The following is an 11,425-nucleotide window of genomic DNA, read 5'->3' as shown; positions in this document are numbered from 1 at the left end:
CTTTTCACGCTTCCTTATATCTCTGCCCATTGATAGTACCCTCCCACACTTACTCTGGACTTGGACATGTAACTTGCTTTGGCAAATGGGACAGAATCAAACTTCCTGCAAACAAAGGCTTAAAAATAATGTTTCTACAGTTCTGTTTATTTATTTATTTTTTATTTTTGTAATCCTTGCCATCACTATGAGGAAATGCTGTTACTAGCTTGCTGGAACAATGTGAGAAACACAAGGACAATGAGTGACCTCCACCAAAGAATCCTAGACTTGTCAGCCCCATCTAGTCCTCTAATTGACCTCAGATATATAAAGGAGCCCAACTGAGATCAGCCAAAGCTTGTCCAGATCAGCAGAAGAAGCCAGCTAGTTGGCTGTTGCTATTTTAAGTAACAGTAATAAAAGGAATGCTTAACATTGGGGCTAGTTTGTTATGCAGCAATAGCTAACTGATACACTATTCTTTTTTCTGAATTAAGCACACCCCTCAATCATAGTCAGAGAAGCTAGAAAACTCCATAGTCAACTTCTTCTTTTCCATCCTGTTCCTGAAAGGTCAAAGAGTATCCAGAAAAGTTTATCACATGGAAGGAAGAAAGAAGAAAGAATAGAGTATTTTATAGCCCATTGTTGGCAATTCTAAAGAGATAGTCATAGGTAAGTCAGGGCTCATATAAGTATCAGCCATTACTGCATTAACCCCACTTAGTAGAGGAATGTAACTTAATGGATGCCACACTCTGAACTACACTCTGAGGCAGAAAATTTGTCTTACTTTGGGAAATGTCAAAGAGGGTAGAGAGAAATGAATGGCAGATACAGAAGGTGGATGTACCATTTTTACCAGGGTTGATTTTCCTGGGACACAAACACAGAAGAGCAAATGAAATTTCTATTTCATGAACTATCATCAGTTTGGAAGACAGTGAGCATATGCCATCTCTCCTTTTGACCTTGACCAAAATATCAATTTATTGAGCACTTTCTATACGCAAAGCACTGTGCTAGAAGTCCAACAGATAGTCTGGCATTTGCTCATTGTATCACATACAAATTAGGCTTTACAATGACACAAAATGGAAATTAAAATCCTTATTTACACATGAGAAGAAAATAAGTCTCAACAGATTTTTAATAACTGATCCACGGCCACTGAGGTAGTATATGCAAGAACCAGATCTGCAACACGTACTCTTTATGGTAGGGTCCAACCTTCTGTCTTATATTGTACTACATAAGTATAATTTATAGGCCCATGTACTGAAAGATCTTGTAATGTGATGTGTGTGTCTGTGTGTGTGTGCACATGCACATGTGTGTATATTTCTGTGCTAGGTGCTATAGGAACACATCCTTGTTGGTTTGAAAGAGGGTTTCTTTGGCGGGCGAAAGCAAGAAATAGGCTGAGAGCTCTAAGATCAAGCTAGAAACTATTAGCACATACATACATGTACTTCCTATTGCCTATCTCAAGTCCCCATTGTGTAACGACCACAAAATTATCTGATACTCATTGCCCTTTTATTACATAGTTTCTAGCCTGGTCATTAATTTACTACCCAAAGGCCTTCACCCTAAGGTAACTCCCTCTTTCTTCAGGTTATTTTCTCATCAAAATTTTCCACTGCTTTCTTTCTTACAATTGTCTGAATAAATAACCTGCCAGTTTATAAACCAAACGTACACATTTTCTCTTGCCCTTCCTTTTTCTTCAAAACAAAGCATTCAGACTGCTGATGAAGAGAGTTTGCCAAAAGGCCAGTGACCTGCATTTTTTGAGCAGAATAGCAATCATAATTTGCCAAAGGCACAAAAAAGTTAGTGTTTTATGTTTTATATCATGACAGAGGTGCTGCTTCCTATGCCTTATTTTAAGTTGTTCTGTCTAAACTGCTGGACACGCCACATAAAGTCAGTGAAGCAATGAAAATAAAGGTAAGAAAATGAGCAATTTTTTATAGATGTTATTAGGGCCACATAGAACCCTGGAACAGACTAAATAATTCTGAGTAGGAATGTAGCCCTAGACGGTCATGCAGATTGGGCAAAACCCTGTCAATGCATTTTTCTTAGTTTAATATCCTTCAAAGATCTAAAAGACTTCAACATTGCATCCTTGGTATTTCTTGACAATATCATCAGCTGGTAATGAAAGAAAAACAATTAGAAGGAAAATATAAGCTTAAAGTTCTTATCTGGCATCTTCATATCTTAAGAGTTAATAGTATTTTAATAATTCTGAATGTTACATTGTTATAGTTGTATTTAATACATGAATCGGTGTTACATGACACTCAAGTTTTTATCAAATCCTCCAATTTAAATTAATTTCCTATAATTTAAATCTCAATTTTTAAAGCTTATACAGTAGAATTCAGAAAACTAGTGCCATTCATTCAAATCACTTTCTATTTAGGATTAGGAGCTGATTCTGCCCCTGATTCCAAATCTTCTTTTACAATCAATGTAAATATAAATAGCATATCTGAGACAAAACAAAGAGAAATTCTTTCCATATAGGATTTGTCTTGTGTTTCAATGACAACATATCATTCCATAATATTCTTTCATTTATGCATTTATGTAGATATTTTAAATTAATTTAAACAATATTTTGCATACTGGAACTGGGATTACAAAGATTTCAGAGAGCAGCCCAGCACTGTGGGCTCAGTTGTACATATATGAAACAACTGAATCAATATAATTTTTTATTATGTAAACAAAATAAATGTTACCAAGACATATATATTAGACATAGTTGTTAACTCATGGATTTCTTTGTCTGTTCCGTATCACACAGGCATGAATCTGTACTTCACTCACTTTATTGGACACTGTAAAAATGTCAGTAATCAAATATATGCTTGACCAGCTTAAAGCCAAGTTATTTGAAAAACAATTTGTTAAGGAAAAGGAAGCCAATTAGTGATTATCCAAGGTAATGTGAAATAGGGAGAATATGAATTATCTGATTAACCTACTGCCTAATGGATTTGGTAAGTGTCTTCACTTTCAAGCAGATGTTTGATAAATTTATTTTAAACACAGCCATTTAAAATTATATATATGTATATGTAATTAAATTTAATTATAATTATATATACATGTGTAAATATAATTTAAAATAACATTTTAATTGTTATCTATAACATTTAACTTCTATTATCAGAACAAATTCAACTTCTCTTATAAGAGACCAGGCAGACATTCTAATATCTCCACATTTACTTAAGAAAATACAGTTAGGAAAAGCATATTTGGCAAATTGTTTTTCTTATAAACATTTGTAAAATGTTTATCTGAAAAAAAACATAAAAACCATTGATCAATTTATATACTATGCCAAGATGAATAACATGGAAATCCTTACTTTCAAAGTCGAATTGAGTTAGTGTGATATAAATTTTATAGCAAAATAAATTTGTCTTTAATAAATACTATATTTTCTAGTTTGAATTCCTGTGAGTCAATTTGAAAATCCACGTATTGACAATATTATACAACTTTCAGCAACTCATATGAAATATAATGAAATGTTTAAGAAAGGAAGAATATACTATCATGTGCTGCATAATGTTTTGATCAAAGGCAGACCACATATACAATGGTCTTATAAGATTATAATGGACCTGACAAGTTCCTCTCACCTAGTGACATCATAGCTGTTATAATGTCATAGTGGAAGGCATTACTCCTGTGTTGGTGGTGATGCTGGTATAAACAAATGTACTGCACTGCCAGTCATATAAAAGTCTAGCACATACAATTAGGTACAGTACATAACGCTCGATAATGAAAATAAATGACTGTTCCTTGCTTATGTATTTGCTATGCCATGAGTTTTATCATTATTTTAGAGTATACTCTGCTTATAGAAAAGAAAGTAAGCTGTAAATACAGCCTCAGGCAGGTCCTTCAGAAAGTTTTCCAGAAGAAGGCATTGTTATCCTAGGAGACGACAGCTCTATGCATGTTATTGCCCCTGAAGACCTTCCAGTGTGACAAGATGTAGAGGTGGAAGACAGTGATATTGGGGATTCTGACTCTGAATTGGCCTAGGTTATTGTGTATGTTTGTGTCTTAGTTTTTATCAAAGTTTTAAAAGCCAAAAAATAAAAAAATAAAAATTAGGAATAGAAAAAAACTTATAGATTGAGGATATAATAAAGAAAAGATGTTTGTACAGCTGTATAACGTGTTTGCAACTTAAGCTAAACATTATTACAAAGGAGTCAAAAAGTTCAAAACGTTTAACAGTTTATAAAATAAAAAAGATACAACAAACTAAGGTTAATTTATTATTGAAGAATAAAAGTTTTAAATAAATTTAATGTCATGTACAGTATTTATAAAGTCTGCAGTAGTGCACAGTAATGTCCTAGGCCTTCACATTCACTCACCACTCACTCACTACCTCACCCAAGACAGTTTCCAGTCCTGCAAGCTCCATTCATGGTAAGTGACTTAGACAGCTGTGACATTTTTTATCTTTTATGCCAGCAGATCCTCAGCTTTTTTGGCATCAAGAACTGCTTTAGTGGAAGACAATTTTTCCACGGGCCAGAGTGGAGGGATGGTTTTGGGATGACTCAAGCAGATAACATTTATTGTGCACTTTATTTCTATTATTATTATATTGTAATATATAATGAAATTATTATATAACTCATCATATTGTAGAGTCAGTGGGAGCCCTGAACTTGTTTTCTTGCAATTAGACTGTCCCATCTGGGGGTGATGAGAGACAGTGACAGATCATCAGGCTTTAGATTCTCTTAAGGAGTATGCAAATAGATCCTTCAAAAGCACAGTTCACAATAGGGTTCATGCTCCTATGAGAATCTGATGCCACCACTGATCTGACAGGATGCAGAGCTCAGGCAGTAATGCAGGTGGTGAGTAGTGGCTGTAAATACAGATGAAGCTTCACTTGCTCACCCACGGCTCACCTCCTAGTGTGAAGCCTGGTTCTGAACAGGCCACAGACTGGTATTAGTCCATGACCCAGAGTTTGGAGAACCCTATTTTATACCATATTTTTACTGTATGTTTCCTATGTTTAGATCTGGTTAGAAATACAATTACTTATTTGTTACAAGTACCTACAGTATTCAATCCAGTAATATGCTTCTTACAAGGAACAGGCTGTCTCATAGAGCTCATGTGTGTATTAGGCTATACTATCTAGGTTTCTGTAAGCACACTCTACAAAGTTCACACAATAAACTCACATAATGTCTCCTTTCTCAGATGTATCCCGTCATTAAGCAACACATGCCTGTATAGTGTAAGCTTTAAATTGACTTTACATTTTAATTCTCAGAAGTACTTCAATCAAACTGTATCTACAAAAGCAAATTAAAGTGGAGACTTGGGTGAGCAATTAACCAGATAATTCTTTTACCAGGGAGCAATTTTATTCTTTATTTCTTAACAAAATAATACATTTTGGGGGCTTTTCATGTCAGCTAATTTGATGTGCTAATCTTTGCGCAGTTTTCATTTCTCCCTAACTCTGCTGAACTCTTTTCATAGAAATGTGTAAAATCTCTAGCTATATGAAGCAAATTAGCTATTCATATGCATTTTTCTTGGGGGGGTGTGTGTGTGTTATTTGTAATTTCAGTTCATGTATGCAAAAAATGCAACAAAAATGGGTCAAATTTTCAGTCTTTTTCTTGAATTTTATTCATATTCTTGCTAAGAAAAAATCACTGTTTCAACAAAGCCTCATGTTTTTCTAATCGCATTTGTGACCAGTAAGAATCCAAATTTCTTTGTGTTACTTTCATTAAATTAGTAAGCATTTTATTTATTTTCAAAATAAAAGTGCTCAAGGGATTTTGGTTGCACTGAAAAAATGCAAAAGTGTTAAATGCTTAGCAGCTCCAGAATAACTAATGAATGAATTTAGGATACTTGCAAATTTTGATTTATAATTAGCTCATGTTTTTTAAAACATCACCTTAATGTGATCTTAGAAGGAACTCCATGGGGAATATTTCACAAATGTACACAACAAACAGGGCCATTCCTTACTCAAAAATCAGAACTGATAACAGTCATCTAAAATGACATGAGCTATTTCAATATTGTCTTTTCTTGAAGTGAGAGTGTGAGACCATGTTGTTGATTTCCTCCTCCATTGATCATAGTCAGATATGTGAGTTGGTTCATTTCGTATAATGCTTTTAAAAGCTCAGATCATGTCATTGGCTTTTATGTAGAATGCAAATAAACAATGAACCTGGATCTTTTATACTAAAAGTGGGAGGAGGCTTATTTACTATGTGAAGCTCATCCATGTGTACATTCATTCATCTGTCTATCCCTCTTCAATAACTACCTGCTGAGTTTCTACTCAGTGCCCGGTAATATGTAGGCCATGGGCATAAAATGGTTGATAAGACAGACAGGGCTTCTGTCTTCTGTTCTGAAGGACAGTATAGTGTTGTGGGTTGAACTTTGTTAAACAAATGACACCAAACCAGTTACCACAGACAAACTTCCTATGTTTCTGTATGCAGCCAAATCCTCGACTTGTGCTTAAGCTTCCCTTTGCTTTTGCTTAGTTAAGGACATCACCCTAGCAACTCTCTCCATCTGAGGATGTCACTGAAGCAATTATTTATTTATTTTGAGACACAGTCTTGCTCTGTCACGTAGGCTGGAATGCATTGGTACAATCTTGGCTCACTGCAACCTCTGTCTCCCAGGTTCAAGTCATTCCCCTGCCTCAGCCTCCCGAGTAACTGGGATTACAGGAGAGTGCCACCATGCTCAGTTAATTTTTGTATGTATAGTGGAGACAGAGTTTCACCATGTTAGCCAGGCTGTTCTCAAACTCCTGACCTCAAGTGATCTACCCACCTTGGCCTCTCAAAGTGTGGTGATTGCAGGTGTGAGCCACCAGGCCCGGCCAGCAATTCTTATCTTTTTCTCTTACATCATTTTTTGTTTTCCTCCTTTGAGGATCATTCTCATCAGCAAACAGCTGACTGTTACTTCATCGATCACATTTTTTTCCCATGATCCTACTTTCTCATTAGCTGCTGCTCCATTTCTTGGCTAGCTGGTACAGCAGAAATCCTGTAACAGTTGTCTAAACCCACTCTTTCTAATTCCTTTCTATTCATCATGCATTCATCCCACCACAACTTTTCCTAGCAATGATCTTAATGACCTCCATGAGTCTAACTGTGATAGTCTATGTTCAGTTTTCTCACTGGACGTATAGATTATCAATTCCTTCTCCTTCAAACACTTTCTTGATTGGGCTTTAGGACATTAAAGCTTGGTTTTTCTCTTACCTCACTGGTCACTCATTCCCAGTACAGTCTGACATTCCTCTTTATGTCTCATACATCTTAATATTGGAGGACTTCAGGCTTATGCCTTGGATATCTTTTCTTTTCTTTCTATACTCACTCTTTTATGTTTCTCGTGACTTAGTTTGTAACAGTATGCAAATGACTCCAAAATCTATATCTGTATCTTCATCTCCCAACAACTCCAGGTATATAAATTTATCTCCATTCTTGAATCTCTTCTTACAATGTAAAACAAACATATCCAAAACTGAACTTCTAATATTCCCCCTCAAAACCTGATCCACCTACCACCTTCTCCATCATAGTTTAAGGTGACAGTCCTTCCAATTGCCCAGGCTTAAGACATTGCGGTTATTTTCAACTGTGTTTTTCTTATTCCAACTTTTAATTTATTTGGAAATCATGCTGTCTTCAAAACAGATGAGAAATCCAACTATCTTTTCCCATTTATTTTTCTAAATCCCTTGTCTGAACCTTAAAACTTGTCTCCCTATTCCTACTCTGGCACTCTCCCCTCAGTTTATTCTTGTCCAAAACCTTGTAACCATTCACCGCTTTACCCAGGATAAAGCCAGAGTCCTTACAATAACCCAGAGGGCCTGTGTGATCTGTCTGTTTCTTATCTTTCTGATAATATTTCCTATATCCTACAACCACGCACTCTTTCCGGACATACTGCCTTTAACATTTCTGGAACATATTAGATACACTCTTGCCTTAACACCTTTGCACTGAATATTCCTTATGTCTGGAACACCCTTTTCAAAAGGGACACAAGTTTCCTCAAAACCTGTATCTCTTTCTAAAACCTACACATTTGTAAAATTACTGCCTTAATCCATATATGCTGCTGTAACAAATGCCATAGACTACGTGGTTTAAAAAATTTATTTCTCACGTTTTCACAGGCTGGAAGATATAAAATCAAGGTATGAACAGATTCAGCATCTCGTGGGGGCCCACATTCTGGTTCATAATTGGTACCTTCTTTTTGTATGCTTACATAGTAGAAAGAGCCGATGAGCTTCCTTGTGTCTATTTTATAAGGACACTAATTCCATTCATGCAGGCTCCATTTTCAAAATCAAATCATTTCCCAGAGGCCTACATGATAATACCATCACTTTGATAATTAGGTTTCAATATATGAATTTTAGGACACAAACATTCAGGCCATAGCAATTACTGACTGTCTCTACCTATTAAAATGTAAGTGACATAATCAGATTTGCATTTTTAAACAATCCCTTTGACTACCATTCCTGATCTACAATCAGGGGATATGATAACTGTATAATTTTTGGGGGGGAGATAGACATCCCAATTCTTCCGAAATATTTTTTTCTTATGCAACTCTTGCTTTTATTTTAATTTTTTTGTGCACATTATTTGGATTCACTAAAACTTTTGACATAGTTAAGATAACCTCATTTTGTTTTTTGCTATGAGCATTCTACAAACATATGAACATATTTTTTCACCCCACCTATGCCTGTCTAATCTCTATTACCAAAATTAGGATACCGTGAGTCCTTACAACTTAGCATTAAATAGAATAAAGTTACAGCACTCAATAGGAATTACATGGGCTGGGGAATGGGAATGGAAACATGGGAACGGAATGATGAAAAGATAAGCTGAAGAACAGTAAAGGCAAATTTTGTCACGTTGGCACTAGCTAACAGGTAGGAATTTTAAAGTCTTTGGCTTGTACGCTTGGAATAGATACTTCTTAAATTTGTGACCTCTGAAAATCTATAGGCCATTTCTGAATCTTAATTTCTGGGAATGAAATAGGGATAATATCGCCAGCTTCACAGAGTTGTTGCCTTCCTAGGATAAAATGAGATTACAATGTACAAAGCATCTAGTTATTGCTGGCATTTGATAGGCACTAATAAGAGGGAGTTCTTGTTATTATTATCTTTATTAGCAATTTTCTGGGGAGCAGGTCGAGCTAGTAATGTTGTGATTCAGTACTCTTCAATCATTTCTCTATTAGTCATTGTTATTACATAACAAGCAACTACGAAATCTCCTTGGCATATAACTGTCTGCATTTATTTCTTGCTCACACAAATGCAGTTTTGGATGAGATGTTTCTGCTGCAGACTGGAGGCTGGGATGGCTGGAATTCACAAAGCAATCAGCTATAAAGGCTAAGCTCCAGAGGTCTCTTGTCCCTTCTCCAGGTTGGTGAGCCATCTGGGCATAACTTTCTCATGGCAATGAAGGAAATAAAGAATGCATGCCCAAATATACAAGCATATTTTAAACATCTATTTGCAGAATGATGACTAACATCCCATTGGCTAAAGCAAGCCATACGGCCACATGAAAAACATGATACAGGAAAGTATGCTCTGCCTTTTGTAGGGACTAGAAAGTTAGATGGCCAAGTACATCAGTGAGGGGGAAGGAGAGAAAGTGGAAGCAATAATTAAATTTTCCACAGTATCCTAGACTCAAAAGACAAAAGATTGCAATAAAAGTTTAAATGCTGCTCCCTTGTATCCACACATGAGAAGCAAAATGGAACTCGATATATGATGCTAAGATCAAATGAACAATATACTTTAATATTCTTTTTAAAAATACTTTCAACTTTTATTTTAGATTCAGAGAGTACATGTACAGGTTTAGTAGATGAGTATATTGCATGATACTGAGGTTTGGGATACAAATAATCCCATCACCCAGGTAGTGAGCATAGTATCCAATAGTTTTTTAGGATTGAAACCCTCCAAAAACCAATTAGTATTTCTAGTTTTAATCCTAAAAAAACTAACTATTGCTCCCCTCCATACCTCCTCATTCTATTCATTCCTAGTGGCTATTGCTCCCATCTTTAAGTCCATGAGTACCCAATGTTTAGCTCCCACTTATAAGTGAGAATATGGTATTTGGTTTTATATTCCTGTGTTAATTTATTTAGGATAATGGCCTCCAGCTGTGTCAATGTTGCTGCAAAAGACAAGATTTTGTTCCTTTTCATGGCTGTGTAGTATTCCAATGTATGTACATACCACATTTACTTATTCCAATCCACCATTGATGGGCACCTAAGTTGATTCCATATTTTTGCTACTGTGGATAATGCAATGATGAACAAGCAAGTGCATGTGTCTTTTTGTTAGAATGATGTATTTTCTTTCAGGTAGATATACCCAGTAATGGGATTGCTGGGTCAAATGGTAGTTTTATTTTACATTCTTTATTTCTTTTTTTTTTTTTTTAATTTTACTTTAAGTTCTGGGATACAAGTATGGAATGCGTAGGTTTGTTACATAGCTATATGTGTGGCATGGTGGTTTGCTGCACCTATCAACCTGTCATTTGGTTTTAAGCTCCACATGCATTAGTTATTTGTAGTAATGCTATTCCTCTCCTCACCCCTCACCCTCTGGCTGGCCCCTGGTATATGTTGTTCCCCTCCCTGTGTTTATGTGTTCTCATTGTTCAGTTCCCACTTATGAGTGAGAACATGCAGTGTTTGGTTTTCTGTTCCTGTGTTAATTTGCTGAGGATGATGCCTTCCAGCTTTATCCATGTCCCTGCAAAGGACATAATCTCATTCGTTTTTATGTATGCAAAGTATTCCATGGTGTATACGTACCACATTTTCTTTATCCAATCTATCATCAATGGGCATTTAGGTTGGTTCCATGTCTTAGCTACTGTAAATAGTACTGCAATAAATACAGGTGTGTGTGTGTCTTTATAGTAGAATGATTTATTCGCCTTTGGGTATATACCCAGTAATGGGATTGCTGAGTCAAATTGTATTTCTGGTTCTAGATCCTTGAGGAACTGTTACACTGTCTTGCACAATGACCAAACTAATTTACATTCCCACCAACAGTGGGAAAATGTTCCTATTCCCTCACAGCATCACCAGCATCTATTGTTTCTTGACTTTTTAATAATCGCCATTCTGACTGGCATGAGATGGTATCTCATTGTGGTTTTGATTTGCATTTCTCTAATGATCAGTGATTTTGAGCTTTTTTTTCATATTTGTTGGCTACATAAATGTCTGCTTTTGAGAAGTGTCTGTACACATCATTTTCCCACTTTTTGATGTCGCTGTT

The sequence above is a fragment of the Rhinopithecus roxellana genome, chromosome 1 (genome assembly GCF_007565055.1).
Source record: "Rhinopithecus roxellana isolate Shanxi Qingling chromosome 1, ASM756505v1, whole genome shotgun sequence".
Lineage (NCBI taxonomy): Eukaryota > Metazoa > Chordata > Mammalia > Primates > Cercopithecidae > Rhinopithecus > Rhinopithecus roxellana.
Note: the sequence above shows the minus strand (reverse complement) of the source record.